At 37.6% G+C, this 19,350-nt stretch overlaps 1 long non-coding RNA gene across 1 annotated transcript in view; it reads right to left on the bottom strand.

Annotated features, from left to right (window-relative positions):
• Window positions 1-19,350, bottom strand: part of LOC141554473 (uncharacterized) — a 31,356-nt gene that overhangs the window by 10,329 nt on the left and 1,677 nt on the right. The window contains exons 2-4 of the long non-coding RNA XR_012485877.1: window positions 16,552-16,719; window positions 15,838-15,966; window positions 2,788-2,959 (exon numbers count right to left, since the gene is read on the bottom strand). This is a non-coding gene — a long non-coding RNA (uncharacterized LOC141554473). The remainder of the gene's footprint in view (window positions 1-2,787; window positions 2,960-15,837; window positions 15,967-16,551; window positions 16,720-19,350) is intronic.

Raw genomic sequence — 19,350 nt, forward strand, 5'->3', positions numbered from 1 at the left:
TATATATCAGATTCAACACATATTTCTACCGTGTTTAACATATATTAGACTATTTGCCATCTAGGGGAGGGGCTGGGGGAAAGGGAGGAAAAGTTGAAACACAAGGTTTTGCAAGGGTTCAAATCGAAGAATTATCCATATATATGTTTTGAAAAATAAAAATCTTTAATTAAAAAAAGAAGATTGGATTCTAATAAGAATGGACAAGACTTAAAAGACAGCTGAAAAGATGGAGGAGTGAAATAGAGGGGAGGGGGCAGGATGGAGAAGTGGTCCTGAGAATCGTGGGCTTGTCAGAAGAGAAAGTGGCTGGAGTGGATCTTATTCAAAAGCTGATTCAAGTGACCAGGATGAAGAGAAAACTGGGTAGTATTTCATACAAGGATTGGGTGAAGGAACTGGAGAGATTTAACCTGAATAAGAGAAGGGGTGTGTGTGTTGGGGGTGGTCTTCAAGTAGTAGTAGGACTGATAATAGTAGTAGTAGTCATGGTGGCAGTAGTAGTAATGATAGTAGTTGTATGGGACAGTATCAACCACAAAAACAATCGGAGACTCTCAGAGTAAGCAAAAGCAAAAAGGGGCTTATTACGATCTCCCGAGAAAGGACATCTCCCATCTGGGGAAGTGTTTGTCAGTAAAAGGAGCTCAGAGTAAAAACTGCAAACAAGATTAAATACTCTGAATGCAAAGGCCCCCACCCATCCTGGCCTTTTTCTCCCTGGTTTGGGGGAGTCTTACACCCTAAACCCGGAAATTTATCCCAGGAACAAAAGAATACAAGTCAATAATAATAAACTCTTAATTTAAATTTCCCTTAAGAACTGCTATATGAGCAGATATCCTCGGATAAGAGAATTCAAAGCCATCATCACCTTTAAGAGAAGTACTTAAATGCTATTAAGAGATGCTGGGAAACAGGAGTGGACAAACACCTGCAACTTTTTTAGCTGGAGTTCTATGGGTTAGTGTAAAAACTCAAATCACAGTGAAGGTACAGTTTAAAGCTATATTCCCATGAGTGTCTTCACTCAGTTAATTCCGCCTAGTAGTGATAAAAAGTAAAAGTCTTGGTGGTGTGGGTAGTAGTAATAATAGTAGCAGGGGTGGAAATGATGGAAGAGGAGGAGTAATATTAGTAGTGGATAATATTTATAGGGCTCTAAAATTTTCAAGGCATTACGTATGTCAGCAATTGCCCTCCCTTAGGGTCCCTTTGACTTTATGTTCAAGTGCTGCCTCCTTAAACCTACAGACAGAATCTGTATCTTTGTGTTAATTATCCCACAAGGGAATTTAATTAGTGGGTGCAAATATATAAATTGCCCACCAGGGGTCACTCTACTTGAGCTTGTAGTTGTAGTAGATCCATAGCAAGCATGAGCGAGAGCCTGCGGGAACTCAGCCTTTGGTTGTCTTGGTTGCTTCCCCAATACCAAACTTACTTGAGGCTAAATGGGACTGTAATAAGCCCTTCCCTGAGCAGACACAAACTTAATCTAAGGCATAGGTCCTTAAAAACAAGGGGTCTGTGAATAGATTTCAGCATATCTGTAAATTTGAATTGAATTGGAAAAAAAAAATATATATATAACTTCAATATTATTGGTTTCCTTTGGTAATCCTATAGTTGGTGGTCTTATGTACTTTATTTTATGCATTTAGAAACATTATTCTGAGAAGGGGTCCGGATTACCAGGAATCTGCCAAAGGGAACCAAGACATACAAAGGTTAAGAACCTCTGACCTAGGGGATGAAAAGAGATATTACTCAAAAGATTAAAATGTGAAATCTCCTTTCAATATCTAGTTCAGAGCTCCCACCCAACAATGAAAATCATCTTTCTTAATTCATTTCTCTATATTCACAGGTAATTTTTATAGTTAAAACAAGGCAAACTGAGGCACAAAATTCAGCACACAATTTATTCAATCTCAGCTTCTCCTGCAGGGCTAAGCCCTCAAAATGGAGAATAGCTGCTACATTTTTTATTTTTTTTGTAAAGTACAGAACAAAGAATGAGATGTCATAGGCAGGAAACAAGTTATGATTGGTTAAAAGAGCTTGATATCATATATGGTAAAAGTCAGTAAGATTGATTACAGAGCTGAGGAGTGGGGGACAACATGAGCGGTAAAAAATTGGGAATGAGAGACTAGCCCCCCCTCCTTCCCTCCTGTGACCAAGAAATGTTCGTTGTTTGAGTCTACTTTCAAGGTTAGAGATAATGAGCCAGACTTCTTTGGATAATAAGCCAGACGTCCTTGCAGGATAGCTTTGATGGAGCAAAAATTCCAGACCTGACTCTCTGTTGTCCACCTACACTCTTCAACACTATTGTATTTTTTGACACGAGAACAGAACAGTGATGAACAAGAAAACTGTATTTCTCAGTTTAACTCATTACAGGACCACTGAATTTCTGAACTAAGTTCCAAGACAAAGAATCATGACTTAGGACAAAATCAATCATTGCAAATAGGATCAATTGAAAAAAGAATACAGAATCAATCTGATTATTTCAGATTCAAAGACTCAGGACATATGATCAGTTTGTCATACATCAAAAAAAAAAAAAAAAAAAACTGAAAAGGAAAGTAGCTCAAATATGCCTTGATGGAAACATTCCTTTTCAGTCCTATTCAACCCCTCCTCTCACCTTCCTATCCAATCTTCAGATGTGGAAGGAAAGAATCCTAACTGCAGCTACCCACTGCTGGTGGAAAGGGAGGTGCTACTCAGCTCAGACTCAAGAACTAAAAGGGGAGATGAGCTTCCCCAGCTTACCAGCTGAGCAGGATCACCACAGTTGGCAATTTTGGCATCTCTGTGGTTCTTCTCCCCTCAAAGCTTCCAGATGCTTTCTCTGCTCCAGGTCTTGATGCTCTCGGGCATGTCTTCTGGCCAGTGCTGTGAGGAGTACCTGTATCTGGTTCTTATTCACATTTTCTTCACTTTCCTGGAAGTCCAAATCACAAGATCAGAAAGAGGAAGACACCATCACTGCCCTTATTATTAAAAAAAAATTAAAGCATCCCTTTCTGCTATTTTCTGATTTCTCTTCTTGACCACAGATAAAGAAGTCAGAGCCAATGAATTTTCTGTACCAGGATCATCTGAAGTTGGTTTTATTGTTGTTTTGATCCTTTCTGTGATCCCATTTGGGGTTTTTCTTGGCAAAAATACTGGAGTAGTTTGCAGTTTCCATCTCCAGCTCCTTTTACAGATGAGGAAACTGATGTAAAGAGGGTTAAGTGACTTTCCCAGAATCACAAAGCTAGTTATCATAAGTTAAGCTCTTTCAATATGGAATGGATCACCTCTGGGGGGAATGAGTTCATTGATGTATTGCAATCAAAGCTTATTGACCATTTGCTGAAGAGGGAGGGAGCAGAGAGGATTCAAGGTCAGGTATGCACTAGATCTGATGACCTCTGAGGCCTTCCCTGACTTATGATCTGTGAAATATATATAGAAATATAGGGTGAAAACAACAGAAAAGGATGTGGAAGACAGGAATCAGAAAAGAAGCATTTGTTAAGTGCCTACTACAGACTATGCATTTTACAAATATTACTTCATTTGATCCTCAACAATCTTTGGAAGGGAAGAGTTATAATCATCCCCATTTTACAGTTGAAGAACCGAAGGCAGAGATTTTAAATGGCTTTTCCAGGATCATGTAGCTATGAGGCTGTTCTAACTCCAAGGCCATTAGCTCTATCTACTGAGTCACCTAGTCTTTGCTTCTGGTCAGTTATTAATGTTAACATAGCACACTTTGGAACTACCTCTAGGGAAGAAAAGTTCAGCATTCTGCCCTTTTCAGTCCAGAAAGCCGTCAAAAAACAAATTTATTAATTAAATTCCAAGCACCTCTGCTTGGACAACTAGCTGGCAATGTGGGCAGAGTGCCAAGTCTGAAGTCAGAAGGACTCATCTTCATGAGTTGGGTGACCCTGGACAAGTTACTTAACCCTATTTGTCTCAGTTTCCTCCATGGAATGACTCAACAACAACAAAAGCATCTCTGCTCAGAGAAAGAAGAATCCAAAGGCACACAGACCTATCCTGCTTTTGAAAACCTCTCTGACCCAAAGCACTTTCATAACTCATAGGGTTCAAGATCAAAATCAAAATTCCATAATCAGGATTAAACAAGAACACAAATTTTAGGTTCTAGTTGGATTCATCCAACAGAATAATAACAACTTAATTTCTGGTGCACCTGGGAGAATCATTTGCCTAAAATTTAGAAATCATAAAATTTTAAAATCATCCGATCCAATAAGACTTCTTTTGTTGAATTATTCAAGAGGCTCCTGCTCTTCCTCTGATCATTATCCTAATCAATTTCAAGGAGCAATACTTCTTAGGTTGGTCAGGCCTATATTTCTTTAAAAATTGATTAGGCCTTTGATCAGAATGAAGCAAAAAGATTTTGGTGCAGGGCACCATCTTTTTGGAATTAAATCTGGATAAAGTTTCTATTCATATGAAAACAAGGACTTTAGACAAAGACACTGAGAAAATGTGATTTAAGATTTTTGAAAGAGGGGAAAAGTTTGACCTTTGTGTATTTCCATATTCTCAACTCAGAGAGAGGGCTCCCCAGAGAACAGCTACCCCCAGTTTCCAAGTATTCTGTGTGTTTATATTATTAAAATTATAGCTCAGGAGTCCCCACCAAGGTGTCTGCTTTTATTAGTCAGCCAGAGAACAAAATTAGCTCCAAACAAATTTCATGCACAGTGTCTGACATACAGTAGGCGCTATATAAATGCTAGCTATCTCTATTTACTAGAATAGCATAGTAAGGTTTACAACAGAACATTCTCTCCTACAATGCCATATTCATACCATCAATAGGGAGACTGAGCAAGTTGAAGATGATTCATGAGAGGTTCATAATTTACCATTTTTATCCTCAACACTATGGGCCTTCTCACCAAGTCCTTACACTGCTCCTCACTGGGCCAAGTCTTGGCCAGAACCTTACCCTAGGAGCAAGAGGAGCATCCCCACTTCTTCCTCAAAGTCTTGACTCTGAGGCTGACCACTTCCCAGGCAGCAGGATCCCTGCTCCAAATACCAAACTCTTTGTCTCCGAACTTTATTCTACATGTTGTTATTCAGTCTTTGAAGTTCCGTAAGCAATGTCCTCACATTCCCCTCTGAGGGAAAACCCACACAGCCATGGGCTTGGCTACAAGATGCTATTAAGGATGGTGGGGGAGGGGAGAGGAAGAATTTCCCTTATCCCACCCCTCTTGTTGCATACTGCTAGAAATGCTGTTTTTCAACAGACTCTCTTAAATGGATAGCCTCTGCCAGAGTCAGTTCTCTGGATTTCAACTTATCAAGTCATTCTCATTTGATCACATCAATGAGTGGTGTAGAAAAGTCAATCCACAGTTATAGAAAATTTCCTCACCGCAGTCTAACCTCAGGGGAGTTTCCTGGCCCATTTCATATGCAAAACTAAAAAAAAGTTTTGCCTTATACCCTATAAAATTGCAAAAGGGACAAAGTCTGAACCTCTATAATTTCATCACTTGGGCTGTGGAACTCATCCCCTGATCCTTCCTCTCCCTCCACAATTCCTTAAATTTAATTGGTCTTTTCATGATTCAAAGTTAATAACAAATTAAAAAGAAACAAACCCTGCAAAGAAATGGGGACAGCTTTGAAGGGAGAGCTCAATATTATTCAGCCATGTGACACAGTAGTTCAAAAAAGTCAGTATGACCTTAGGCTTTTATTATGAGCCCCAGAGTTTTCCAGATTAGAGAGACAAGAATATCCACGTGCTCTGCTCTCATCAGAACACATTTGGAGCACTGAGTTCAGTTTGGGGCCTACATTTTAAGGCTGTGATAACTGAAGCACCCTGTCCAAAGAAGGATATCATGGTGATGAAGAGACAGAGAGAGCTGTGTTAGATTCATTTGTTCAGAGTATTGGTAGAAGCTTTAAGGCATTTTTGGGCCAATCAATCAGTAACCATCTACTGTATCCCAGGTACTGTGCTAAGTACTGGAGGGAAAACAAACAAACAAATGAATTAAACTATGCCTGCTCTCAAGAAACTTATATTTAATCGGGGGAATTAAAGTGTAAATATATATATAAACACAGAAAAAACTTAATATTTAGAACTTAATATTTAGTAAAATAGGAAAATTTTCCAATTAATGGAGTTCTTTGAGTAGAGATTGAATGACCATTTCTCAGTGAAAATTTAGAAAGTATTCTTATTCAAGTATAGATTGGGCTAGGTGACCTCTTAGGTTCCTTCCAAGTGTCATATTCTATGAGGAGAGAAGTTTGGTTTGACCTTCTCCAAGGAATCATGGTAGTAAGCTTATGGCACATGAGGGCCAGTGTGAAGCGCCTCATTCTCACATTTTAGCTCCATATAATAATCAGTATAGGGCAGCATCAAAGCCCTATCCATAACTCAACCCAGAATCCAGGGCAACCTTCAAGTGAATTACAACAGGAGACAAGGCCAGACAATTCTTTTTTTCCCCCCTCAATATTATTTTATTTTTCCCAATGCCTATAGAGATAGTTTTAAATATTCATTTTTATAAGACTATGTGTTCCAAATGTTTTCTCTCTCTCTCATCCCTAAGACAGCAAGCAATCTGATATAGGTAAATATATATATTCTTTTAAATATATTTCCATATTTGTCATGTTATATAAGAAAAATCAGACCAAAAGGGGGGGAAACGTGAGAAAACATAAGCAAGCAAACAAAAAAAGTGAAAATACTATGCTTTGATCCACATTCAGCCTCTCTCTGGATGCAGATGGCATTTTCTATTCCAAGTTTATTGGAATTGTCTTGGATCTCTATATTGCTGAGAAAAGCTAAGTCTATCATAGTTGATCATTTTGGTGTTACTGTGTACAATGTTCTCCTGGCTCTGCTCACTTCATTTAGCATCAATTCATGTAACTCTTTCCAGGTTTCTGAAATCAGCTTGCTCATCATTTCTTACAGAACAATAATATTCCATTACATTCATATGCCATAACTTATTCACCCATTCCCCAGATGGTGGGCATCCACTAAATTTCCAATTCCTGACCACTACAAAAAGAGCTGTTACAAACTTTTTTGCACATGTGGGTCCTTTCCTCTCTTTTATGTTCTCTTTGAGATACAGACCCAGTAGTGATCCTGCTGCATCAAAGGGTATGCAGTTTTTTATAGCCTTTAAGGCACAGTTCCTAATTGCCCTCGGAATTTCACAGCTCCACCAACAAGAAGGCCAGACAATTCTTGTAGAAGATGATTCCTAGTTTTATTTGCCATTCTTTTTTTTAATTATAAATTTTTTGACAGTATATATGCATGAGTAATTTTTTTATAACATTATCCCTTGTATTCATTTTTCCAATTTTTCCCTCCCTCCCTCTATTCCCTCCCCTAGATGACAGGCAATTCCATACATTTTACATGTGTTACAATATAACCTAGATACAATATGTGTGTGTAAATCCCATTTTCTTGTTGCACAATAAGTATTAGATTCCGAAGGTATAAGTAACCTAGGTAGATAGACAGTAGTTCTGACAGTTTACATTCAATTCCCAGTGTTCCTTCTCTGGGTGTAGTTGTTTCTGTCCATCATTGAACAACTGGAAGTGAGTTGGATCTTCTTTATGTTGAAGATTTCCACTTCCATCAGAATACATCTTCATACCACATTGAAGTGTACAGCGATCTTCTGGTTCTGTTCATTTCACTCAGCATCAGTTGATTTAAGTCTCTCCAAGCCTCTCTGTATTCCTCCTGCTCGTCATTTCTTACAGAGCAATAATATTCCATAACCTTCATATACCATAATTTACCCAACCATTCTCCAATTGATGGACATCCATTCATCTTCCAGTTTCTAGCCACTATGAAAAGAGCTGCCACAAACATTTTGGCACATACAGGTCTCTTTCCGCTCTTTAGTATTTCTTTGGGATATAAGCCCAATAGCAGCAATGCTGGGTCAAAGGGTATGCACAGTTGGATAACTTTTTGGGCATAGTTCCAAATTACTCTCCAGAATGGCTGGATTCTTTCACAACTCCACCAACAATGTATTAGTGTCCCAGTTTTCCCACATCCCCTCCAACATTCATCATTATTTGTTCCTGTCATCTTAGCCAATCTGACAGGTGTGTAGTGGTATCTCAGAGTTTTCTTAATTTGCATTTCTCTGATCAGTAGTGATTTGGAACACTTTCATATGAGTGGATATAATTTCTTTTTTTTTTTTTTTTGACTTTTTTTTATTATATATATATATATATATTATAATATTATCCCTTGTATTCATTTTTCCAAATTACCCCCCCTCCCTCTATTCCCTCCCCCCGACGACAGGCAATACCATACATTTTACATGTGTTACAATATAGTCTAGGTACAATACATGTGTGTGAATATCATTTTCTTGTTGCACAATAAACTTTAGATTCCAAAGGTATATGCAACCTGGGCAGACAGATATTAGTGCTAACAATTTACATTCCCCTCCCAGTGTTTCTTCTCTGGGTGTAGCTACCTCTGTCCATCATTGATCAACTGGAAGTGAGTTGGATCTTCTTTATGTTGAAGATATCCACTTCCATCAGAATACATCCTCATACAGTATTGTTGTTGAAGTGTACAGTGATCTTCTGGTTCTGCTCATTTCACTCAGCATCAGTTGATTTAAGTCTCTCCAGGCCTCTCTATATTCCTCCTGCTGGTCATTTCTTACCGAGCAATAATATTCCATAACCTTCATATACCACAATTTACCCAACCATTCTCCAACTGATGGACATCCATTCATCTTCCAGTTTCTAGCTACAACAAAAAGAGCTGCCACAAACATTTTGGCACATATATGTCTCTTTCCGCTCTTTAGTATTTCTTTGGGATATAATCCCAGTAGTAGCGCTGCTGGGTCAAAGGGTATGCACAGTTTGATAACTTTTTGGGCATAATTCCAGATTGCTCTCCAGAATGGCTGGATTTTTTCACAACTCCACCAGCAATGTATTAGTGTCCCAATTTCCCCACATCCCCTCCAACATTTGTCATTATTTGTTCCTGTCATCTTAGCCAATCTGACAGGTGTGTAGTGGTATCTCAGAGTGGTCTTAATTTGCATTTCTCTGATCAGTAGTGATTTGGAACACTCTTTCATGTGAGTGGATATAGTTTCAATTTCTTCCTCTGAGAATTGTCTGTTCATATCCTTTGACCATTTATCAATTGGAGAATGGTTCGGTTTCTTATAAATTAGGGTCAGTTCTCTATATATTTTGGAAATGAGACCTTTGTCAGAACCTTTACTTTTAAAAATATTTTCCCAATTTGTTACTTCCCTTCTAATCTTGTTTGCATTAGTATTATTTGTACAGAAACTTTTTAGTTTGATATAATCAAAATCTTCTATTTTGTGATCAATAATGATCTCTAGTTCTCCTCTGGTCATAAATTCCTTCCTCCTCCACAGGTCTGAGAGGTAGACTATCCTCTGTTCCTCTAATCTATTTATGATCTCATTCTTTATGCCTAAATCATGGACCCATTTTGATCTTATCTTGGTATATGGTGTTAAGTGTGGATCCATATCTAATTTCTGCCATTATTTGCCAAAGAAAGAAAGAAAGAAAGAAAGAAAGAAAGAAAGAAAGAAAGAAAGAAAGAAAGAAAGAAAGACCAAGCAAGACCTGACCATCTAAGCACAAATCCATCCAGTAAATGAAGTAAGTAAATGGAAAATGCAAAACACAATGAAGAAATACCTTGAAGTGAGAAATAACCAAAGAATAAATTCAGAAGAAGAGAGTAATTCTACAAGTTTAAGTAGAATCTCAGAAGAAAAAAAAGAATAGAAACAAGACATACAAAATGGAATAGCTGGGAGAAGAAATGGGAAGATAAATTAATAGGTTAGAATATATGGAAGTAAAACTTACCTAAGAACGGAATACCCTAAAAATTTTAAGGAGTCAAATAGAAAATAATTCAATGAAATAATAACTATTAACATCAAATCAAAAGATTTGGAAAACCCCAGAAAAATAATAAGAAATATACTATTAAAAACAACTGACTTAGAAAACCGCTTAAATATAGACCATTTAAAAATTACTGGACTTTTTGAAAATCATGGCCATTAAAAAACTTGGATATCATAGTTCAAGAAATCATAAATGGAAACTGCTTAGATCTCTTAGAACCAGAGGTCAAAGTAAAAATAGAATACACTGGTCACTTTCTGAAAGAAATCCCCAAATGAAGTTTCCCAGAAACATTGTCGTCAAAATTCAGAGTTTCTACGTCAAAGGAAAAAATATTGCAAAGAGCAAAAATAAAGTGTTTAAAGACCAAGATGTCATAGTCAGGATCATATAAGACTTGGCAGTTGCCAGTCTAAAATAGAGGAGAGTTTGGAATATGATATTCAAAAGGCAAAATATAAGGACATATTTCCCTACAAGTAAAAATTATGGATTTTTAATGAAATAGAGGATTTCTGAGCATTTCTATTTAAAAAAAAAAACACCCAGAACTGAATAGATAATTTGAAATGAAAAAATCTAAAGAATATATATACATATATGTACATGTATATATGTATATATATATCATATAGATAGCTATCTGATCATTTTAAAGAAACTATGTATGTATAAATTGCTTACACATTAATGTGTGAGAAGGAACAAATATTTTCTCAGAACTCTACTGTCTTCAAGAGTCATGGAGAAAACTGGTTATGACAAACAGAAAGCCTAAGCATGTGGTTTTATATTGTTTAGATTGTCTTAAGAAAACACAGAAATGGGAGGGAGAGTAAGCATTCATTATTAAGTGCCAGACACTGTGCTAAGCATTTTACAAATATCTTATTTAATCCTTACAACAATCACCTTGTGAGATTTCTCATTTCAAAGTTAAGAAAATTAAAACAGGGGCAGCTAGGTAGCACAGTGGATAGAGCGCCAGCCCTGAACTCAGGAGGACTGAAAGAAAGAAAGAAAGAAAGAAAGAAAGAAAGAAAGAAAGAAAGAAAGAAAGAAAGAAAGAAAGAAAGAAAGAAAGAAAGAAAGAAAGAAAGAAAGAAAGAAAGAAAGAAAGAAAGAAAGAAAGAAAGAAAGAAAGAAAGAAAGAAAGAAAGAAAGAAAGAAAGAAAGAAAGAAAGAAAGGAAGAAAGGAAGGAAGAAAGGAAGAAAGGAAGGAAGAAAAAAAGAATTTTCATCTTTCCCTTAATTGCTTATAATATTCTTCAAAAAAAAAAATCCATCCTTTGTTTTTAATAAGCAAAGGATTCCCAGACAAAAAAGCTAGGGAAATCAGTGTCTGCTAGTAATGGTGCAATAATGAGGAACAAAAGGAACTTCCATCCAAGTATGTGTGGCTTTGGAGTGTGGCTCCCTAAGAGGAAGACAGTTGTAGGGGAAAGGATACTATTAATCTTAGAGTCAGATGAGCTGAATTTAAAAATTGCCTCTTACACTCTACCATAACCATGATGGGCAATGTGGGCTTAGTCCCAGGCACTGTTTGCTAAATTTAGAACAAACTGACTTAAGATGCAGCAAGATGCTGATGGCAGGGTAGGTAGTAGTCTTGGATTTCCTGTGTGAAGAAGGGAGTGTTTATCGTCCTACCTCATGTGGGAGTGGGTGCCTTTCCTGAATCTTTTTCCAGATGCAAAAATTCCTAGTTATAGCCCTAGCTTTAGGCAAACTGTTTAATTTTTTTAAGCCTCAATTTCCTCATTTGTGAGAATGGGGCTAATGTATTCACTCGATTGTTATGAGGAAAATGTTTTGTAAATCTTATTAAAGTACTATATAAATATCAGATATTAATGTTGTTATTATTATTATTGGGATATAGACCTAGTAGTGACTTTACTGAAGAAGCCTCCAAATAGTTCTAGGACAGGGTATATATGGAGGGCTGGACCTGCTTTCTATTCTTGTTTTTAACTCCACAATCTGTCACATCTCCTGGAGATAGAATTGCTTGGCAGTAGGGAACAGTGGCTCCTGGGTAGGTCGGGTTATAAGTCCACACAAAGGAATTAACTGGAATCTGGTAGTTCAAATTATCCCCAAAATTTCAGTTCACACTTTCTAGGTCTATCCCAGACACACACAGCCCTAGGGCGAGGCTTTACTCTGTAAGTGAGAATTAGGGAAGGCTCTCTGTGGGTTCACATCTGTTAGTATGTGGGTGTCTAGCAGAATCTGTAAGGTTAGTAGGATGTGTGAGGTAGATCTGAGAAGACTGGCCACCTGGCCTGGAGATAGGATAAACAGGGGAAAGGGAAGAAGAGGGATTTTTTTTCATTTAGAATAAAAATTTGAAGTGGAAGGAACTTTGGGAATAATGAATTTCATCTTCAAATGAACCATCTCTGCAACATTCCTAACAAGTGTTCAATTTATTTCTTCTTGAATATCTTTAATGATTGAAAATTAATTACATCCCAAGGCAGTCCATGAGGCTATTAAAGAACTCTAATTATTTTTCCTCATATTGACCCAAAAACTGCTTCAAGACTCAGCTCAAATCCCTATTTCTGCAAGAGATCTTTTCCTAGTTCCCTAAACTGCTAATACCTCACTCAGTACATATCTTGAATGTACATAGTGATTTGCATGTTGTCTTTCATATTAGAATGTAAACTCTTTGAGGGCAATTCCTGCCTTTAGTGTATTTATGCCTAATATATCTTCTCCTTTTGAGTCATTTTCAATTGTATCTGATGCTTCATGACCCTACTTGGGGTTTTCTTGGCAAAGATACTATTGTGGTTTGCCATTTCCTTCTCCAGCTCATTCTACAAGATGAGAAAACTGAGGTGACCCAGATGCTCAGAGTCATATGACTAGTAAATGTCTGAGACCAGATATGAACTCAGATTTTCCTGACTCCAAGGTTGGTACTCTATCCATTAGAGTACCCCCCCCCCCAAGGAGGGAGGCTTTTAAAAAAATGTTTTTAGGTTATACATGTATATTCATTTTTTATACATTTCCATATTAGTCATGTTGGGAGAGAAAAATAAGAACAAAAGGGGAAAACCACAAGAAAGAAAATAAGGTAAAAACTGTATACTTTGATCTATATTCAGTCTCCATGGTTCTCCCTCTGGATGTGGATGACATTTTCCATCCAAAATTTATTGGAATTGTTTTGGATCACTAAATTGTTGAGAACGGTTAAGTCCATCATGATGGATCAATACAATCTTGTTGCTGTGTACAATGTTTTCCTGGTTTTGCTCGCTTCACTCAACATCAGTTGATATAAATCTTTCCAGGTCTTTCTGAAACCAGCCTATTCATCATTTTTTATAAAACAATAATATTCCATGACATTCATATACCACAATTTATTCAATCATTCCCTAAATGATGGACATTCACTAAATTTCCTGTTCCTGTTCACTACAAAAAATGGGCTGCTACAAATTTTTTTTTTTTTGTACATGTGACTCTTTTCCTCTCTTTTATGATTTCTTTGGGACAAATTCAATAGTGACCCTGCTGGATCAAAGGGCATGCACAGTTTTATAGCCCTTTGGGTGTAGTTGCAAATTGCTTTCCACATGGTTGTATTTGTTCACAATTCCACTAACAATGTGTTAGTGTTTAATTTTCCTATATCCCAAGGAGGGAGGCTTTTAAAGGATTCTAGGATTCAGATTTGGAAGGGATTTAAGAGATCATATGATTCAATACTTTCATTTCAGAAAGGAGGAAGCTTAGACTCATAGATTGTCAGTGACTTCCCCAGAACTATTGCCAGGAGCAGGATTCAAAGTGTGACTTCAGTTTATTATTTTTTCTCCTACATCATTCTCTTTGCAACTGGCACTGTATAAGCTATGGATTATTTAATCATCCTCAGGCAGGCTGGGCTGGAAATTTTTGCTCTTTGTTGACAAGTAATTGTTTGAATAAGTCTTTTATGGATGTCATTACTGCTGGTGTTTACTTTTATTTTCCTTTGAAGTCAAGGCCAATCAAGAGCAGTAAGAAAAGACCTGTTGGAACTCTTTCAATTTCTCTCAGGAATAAATAATTCCTCTCCTCTTTTTCCTCCTCCTCTTCCTCCTCCTCTTTCTTCTCTTTCTCTTCTTATATAATATTTGTTAAAAAACAATAAAAATAGACAGCATTTATACAGAGGTGTGCAAAGTGCTTTGTATATATTTAGAATATATATATATATTCTGAAGCAGTGTTCTGCTTATTTCACATGTGCTTAAACTTTTGAAAAGGCAGTATGATTCAGTGGAAAGAACACTTGATTTGATGTCAGAAAGATCCAGGTTTAAGTATTGACATTGTCATTTATTAGCTGTGTGAATTCAAAGAAGAAAGTTAACCTTCCTGAGCCTCAATTTCCCAATCTGTAAATTGGAGGTAGAGAGTTAGGTGGCATAATAGATAGAGTTTGGGGCCTTGAGTCAGCAAGCCTCATCTTCATGAATTCAAATCTGTCCTCAAACACTTATTAGCTGTGCCACCCTGGGCAAGTCACTTAATCTTGTTTGCTTCAGTTTCCTCATTTGTAAAATGAACTGGAGCAGGAAATGACAAATGACTCCAATATCTCTGCCAAGAAAATCTCAAATGGGGACACAAAGAGTCAGACACAACCAGAAAAGGTCCAAACAACCAAAATTATGTTCCAATTACTATATTTTGAGAATTACATTGGAGGATAGCTTTTGAGCATCTCAGTGAAGATGCAGAGAAAGCTAAAAGCAATGCCTATCCTCAAGGTGTTCACAATCTAATGGGGGAGAAAACATGCAAACAACTATGGACACACAAGATATAGATATAGATATAGATATATAGATACATATCTATATATCTATATCTATATCTTGTGTGTCTATAGATATAGATATATATATATATATACACACACACACACAAAATAACTTGGTTTTTTCCCCTCTTCATTTAGCAACATAATAAATTTGACAACTGGTAACATAGTACAGGGAAGAAAAAGAAGAAAAATAGAGTGAGAGAGACCACTGAATATTTATGATGGAAAAGTTGTGAAGTTAATGAAATAATTGTATGTGAAAATCTTTGTAAAATATCATGTTAATATGCATTGTTTATTATATTATGATGGTGGTTATTATTCTTTAATCCTCACATCAAAAACTTGTGCATGACATGGACAATAGCATTTATATAGCACTTTAAAGTCTGCAAAGCATTTGATGTATATTATTTCATTTGATCCTTGTAACAATCCTGGAAGATAGGTGTTATTATTATCTTCATTTTACAGATGAGGAAACTGAGGCAGAAAGAGATTGAGTGACTTATCCGAGCCAGGGTTCATCCTAATTCCAAGTTGAACCCTTTTTCTACTGTGCTATCTAAGTATCTACATTTGGGAACTTCTCCTTCTGGCTCATCAACTATTTAAGCAATGTGATATCTCATGTTTGTACCTAACTCTTTCTGTAAGCACAGGCTTTTTTTTAGAAAGCTCATATAGGGCAGCTAGGTGGCTCAGTGAATAGGGGACCAGCCCTGAAGTAAGAAGGACCTGGGTTCAAATCTAGTCTCAGATACTTAGCACTTCCTAGCTGTGTGACCCTGGGCAAGTCACTTTTTGCCTCAGCAAAAAGAAAAATTAATAATAAAATAAAGTAAAAAACACAAAGCATAAAAAAAAGAAAGCTCAAACAATGAATAAGTTGCTATACACATACAAAAACAAAACAAAATACATCACAAACCAACAATTAGAATTCCCATTAGGGCTTGTGGACAAACCTCCATTAGAGATTTAAATAGATTCAGTCACTAGTAGGTAGGACCTTGCCTCTGAGGCTTTCCATAGTTCCAACAAAGGGTCCTGTGGGTTTCCTCATTTGCATTCCCTTCTAGGGCTCCTCTGGCCACCTGTGAAGTAAGTATAGGGCTGGATTTTTTTAAAGCCCTGCTTCAATGCAATGCAGTTTCCCAGACATCCCAGCAGATGGCAGTAGGTCACTATTTCCATAGCTACTCCAAACCCCAATGTCACCATGGCTTTAGGTAGCATCTCTCCCCTACAATTCTCCAGCAGATGGTGTCAGTGACTACTCCCACAATCGCCAACCATTCCTTTGGTTTTCTCAATAGTTTGGTCTTTTCACAGAAAGCTCCCCTCAAAGGGAAGGCTTGGAGTTGCAAAGCTTACTCCATAGGTCCCTAGTCTTGGCTGGAAACATTCTATCTCTCTGCATGTCACCCTAACCCAATGACAAACAAAGGACTCTGCTCTAGGTCCCTCCCCTGTACTCTAGTTCTTTCTGACCTCTGATCTGGCAGAAGTTTGTTCTGTGATTAGGAGCACACCTCCCCCTCACCTTCTGATTGGGTTTCCATTCCCAAGGGATGACCCTACAATTTTATTCCTTGCCATTAAGGATGTAGGCCAGGTAAATATTGCCTATATCACTACTTCTTATAGGTCAAGCAGCTTGGAAAAATCTCCCAAGTTACCTCTTCCCTTCTTTCTTGCCACATCCCTCATCCTTCAGTCCTGTGATCCCTCTGGAGTCAACTGGACCGGGTCTTTCAAATGACCTGAGGCTTCTCCCTTAGTATGCTAGGTGTAGGGGCTTGTCTTGGAGGAAGGGAAGTACTGCTCCTCCCCTCAGCATTGCTTTCCTGGGAAAGAAAAAATATCATACAATATCCAATGTAAGTCCAGAGTTTTGCACGATTCTCAAATTGAGAATATCTGTCCCCAAAATAAAGGAGAAGCCTGGGAGTAGTTAAACATTGGAGTAGGATGGGTAATCAGAATCTTTCTAAATCCTAAAATGTACTTTCACAATGTGGTTGTTATTTTCTAAATTGGAATTTCCAAAATCTTCACATTAAAATATGAGAATGAAATTACCCTCCAAAGGCCAATATAAAACACTTGGGCTTAATATTAGAGATTGGATTCAAAATGACTTTAAAGTATCATTTAACTCTGTTGTAAGAACCAACCCTTTGCACCAGCTAGAAGGCCTCTTCCCTGTCCTCTACTTAGATTTGTGCTTTCTTGTCTTCCCTCATGGTGGTATCTTTCTGCCTTATTGATCTTAATCTATGACACTATTTGTGTGACCTTGGCCCCTTCTGGTCTCAGTTTCCTCCAACTTAAAATCTATGATCCACTGAGTAGGTGCTCTTTGAGAAAGCAGCCCTCTAGCTACAAGTCTGCTTCAGCCTTCAAACTTGTCTTAAATTTTGCCTCTTCCCTGAACTTTTTCATCTTGACCAGAAAATATTTCTCTCTCCTCTGAATTCCAGCATTTATTGTCATTCTATACTGCTTTGTATAGTTACTTATCTTTTTAACTAGATTGTAAACTTTTAAAAGATAAGCACCTGAAGTTTCTTTGGGAACAAGGAAAATTGGACTTTTAAATTTAGCAGAGCACTTCATCTCACTCAAACCCAGTTTTTTGCCCTGTAAAATGGGTTACTTACTTCCAAGATCCCATTTTTTAATTTTTTTGCATTTTTCACAATTGCCTAATACTGGTCCTTGGATACAGTAGGTTACTAGTATTTTACCAAAAACTTGAGTGTCTGTTGTGTGCCTCTCCCTGTACTGGGCACTGGGGAAGATATAAAAAATAAATAAATTGCATCCCCTGATATTTTGGATGGAGTTCATCATCATGGGGGAGGGGTTTGAGACATGTGGTGATAATTTGGGTTTTTCAATAGATCTACATATGAGCTTTTTAATATGGAGAGTCCTTCCACTGCATCAGATCAAAACCCATCCACATTCTTTCAACCTGTGTTAGTTTTGTTCCTGTCCTTGACAGATGGCAATAATAACAGTTGACCTTTACACAGCAAGAATGTGTATTTTTGGGAGCAAGAGCATGTATTTTGGGAGTGGGAAGTGTGTGGGGGGGAATCTGACATTTACATAGCACTTTAATGCTTGCAAATTGCTTTATATGAATTATCCCATTTGAGTCTCACAATCCCAAGAAGCATTATCCCCATTTTACAAGTTGGGAAATTGAGGCCCAAAGTTGGTAAATCACATAACAGAGGCTTTAGATTTGGCCCTCTGACCACTGTGCTTCTACAGACTAGAAAACTATACATGATGATTAGATAAGAGAAGTGCGGGATAAGAAGGCCATTACTGATTAGGAAGGTCCGAGAAAGCGATGGTTTTTGAATGAAGCCTTAAATAAAGGCAGGTAGGATGTGGGATGATGAGCAGGTGCTGGAGATTACTTCGGGAGCAGGGAGGAATGGCATTAACAAAGCAGAGGCAGATTAGTAAAGGAGACTTTCAGGGACATAATCCAATATGGCTGAATCATACTAACACATATGGATAGGGGTCATGGGAGATGAGGCTGGGGATGCAGGGGGTACCACCAGACTCTGAAGGTATATGATTGACAGGCTAAGGTTTCTTATATTTTGTGGGGTAGGCAACAAGAAACCATAGCTGGGCTTTGAACTAGAGTGACACATCCAGTGAATGGCTGAATAAGAATTCTGGGACTTGACACATTTATACACCAAGGAGTAAGGAGAAATCAAAGCTACCTCCATTATATCCTAAGTGACTTGGAGAATGTGGAAGCCATTGAGAGAGACAGGATTTTGGGAGAAAGAACCTGTGTTATGGGAAAATAGATTCTACATTAGAATGTTGAATTAGAGATGAGGAATCCAGAAGCATTTGGAGGTTCAGGATTGGAACATCAACCAAGTTCCCTGGGTACGGGACATAGCAATCATTCAGAATCGGTGGAGAATCTTGGCTCTACCTGTGTGATCTTGGAGATCTTGTTTAACCTCTCTGGGCTGGTTTCCTCATCTGAAAAATGAGGTTAAACTTCAGTGATTCCACTTCAGCTTTAAAACTATGATTCTATTGTCTTTCCAATTCTAAAACTGTATGATTCCTATAAGAAATGTGGATTTGGAAATCAGCAGAGAGGTGAACAAAGCTTTGTGGTTGTAATCAATTTCTTTTCTCTTTCCTCTTCTTTGGTAAAGGGATTGAAGGGCTGTAATATGGAGAGCAATTCCTAAAGGGAGGAGGCACAATGAAGTGGGAGGTTAAAACCCTGGACTCAGAAATTTACAGACCTGGGTTCAAACCCTACCTATGATGCTCATGATCAAGGGAACTTTGCTTTCCTCAAATGAGGAGGGTAGGACCAGACGGCCTCTGCTATCCCTGACCTATAAAAATGGACTCCAGTAATTCTTTATGTGGAAAATATCCCATGGACCCAAAAAGTGGGCATCGGGGATAGA

This window comes from Sminthopsis crassicaudata, chromosome 2 (assembly GCF_048593235.1).
Source record: "Sminthopsis crassicaudata isolate SCR6 chromosome 2, ASM4859323v1, whole genome shotgun sequence".
NCBI classification, from domain to species: Eukaryota; Metazoa; Chordata; class Mammalia; order Dasyuromorphia; family Dasyuridae; genus Sminthopsis; species Sminthopsis crassicaudata.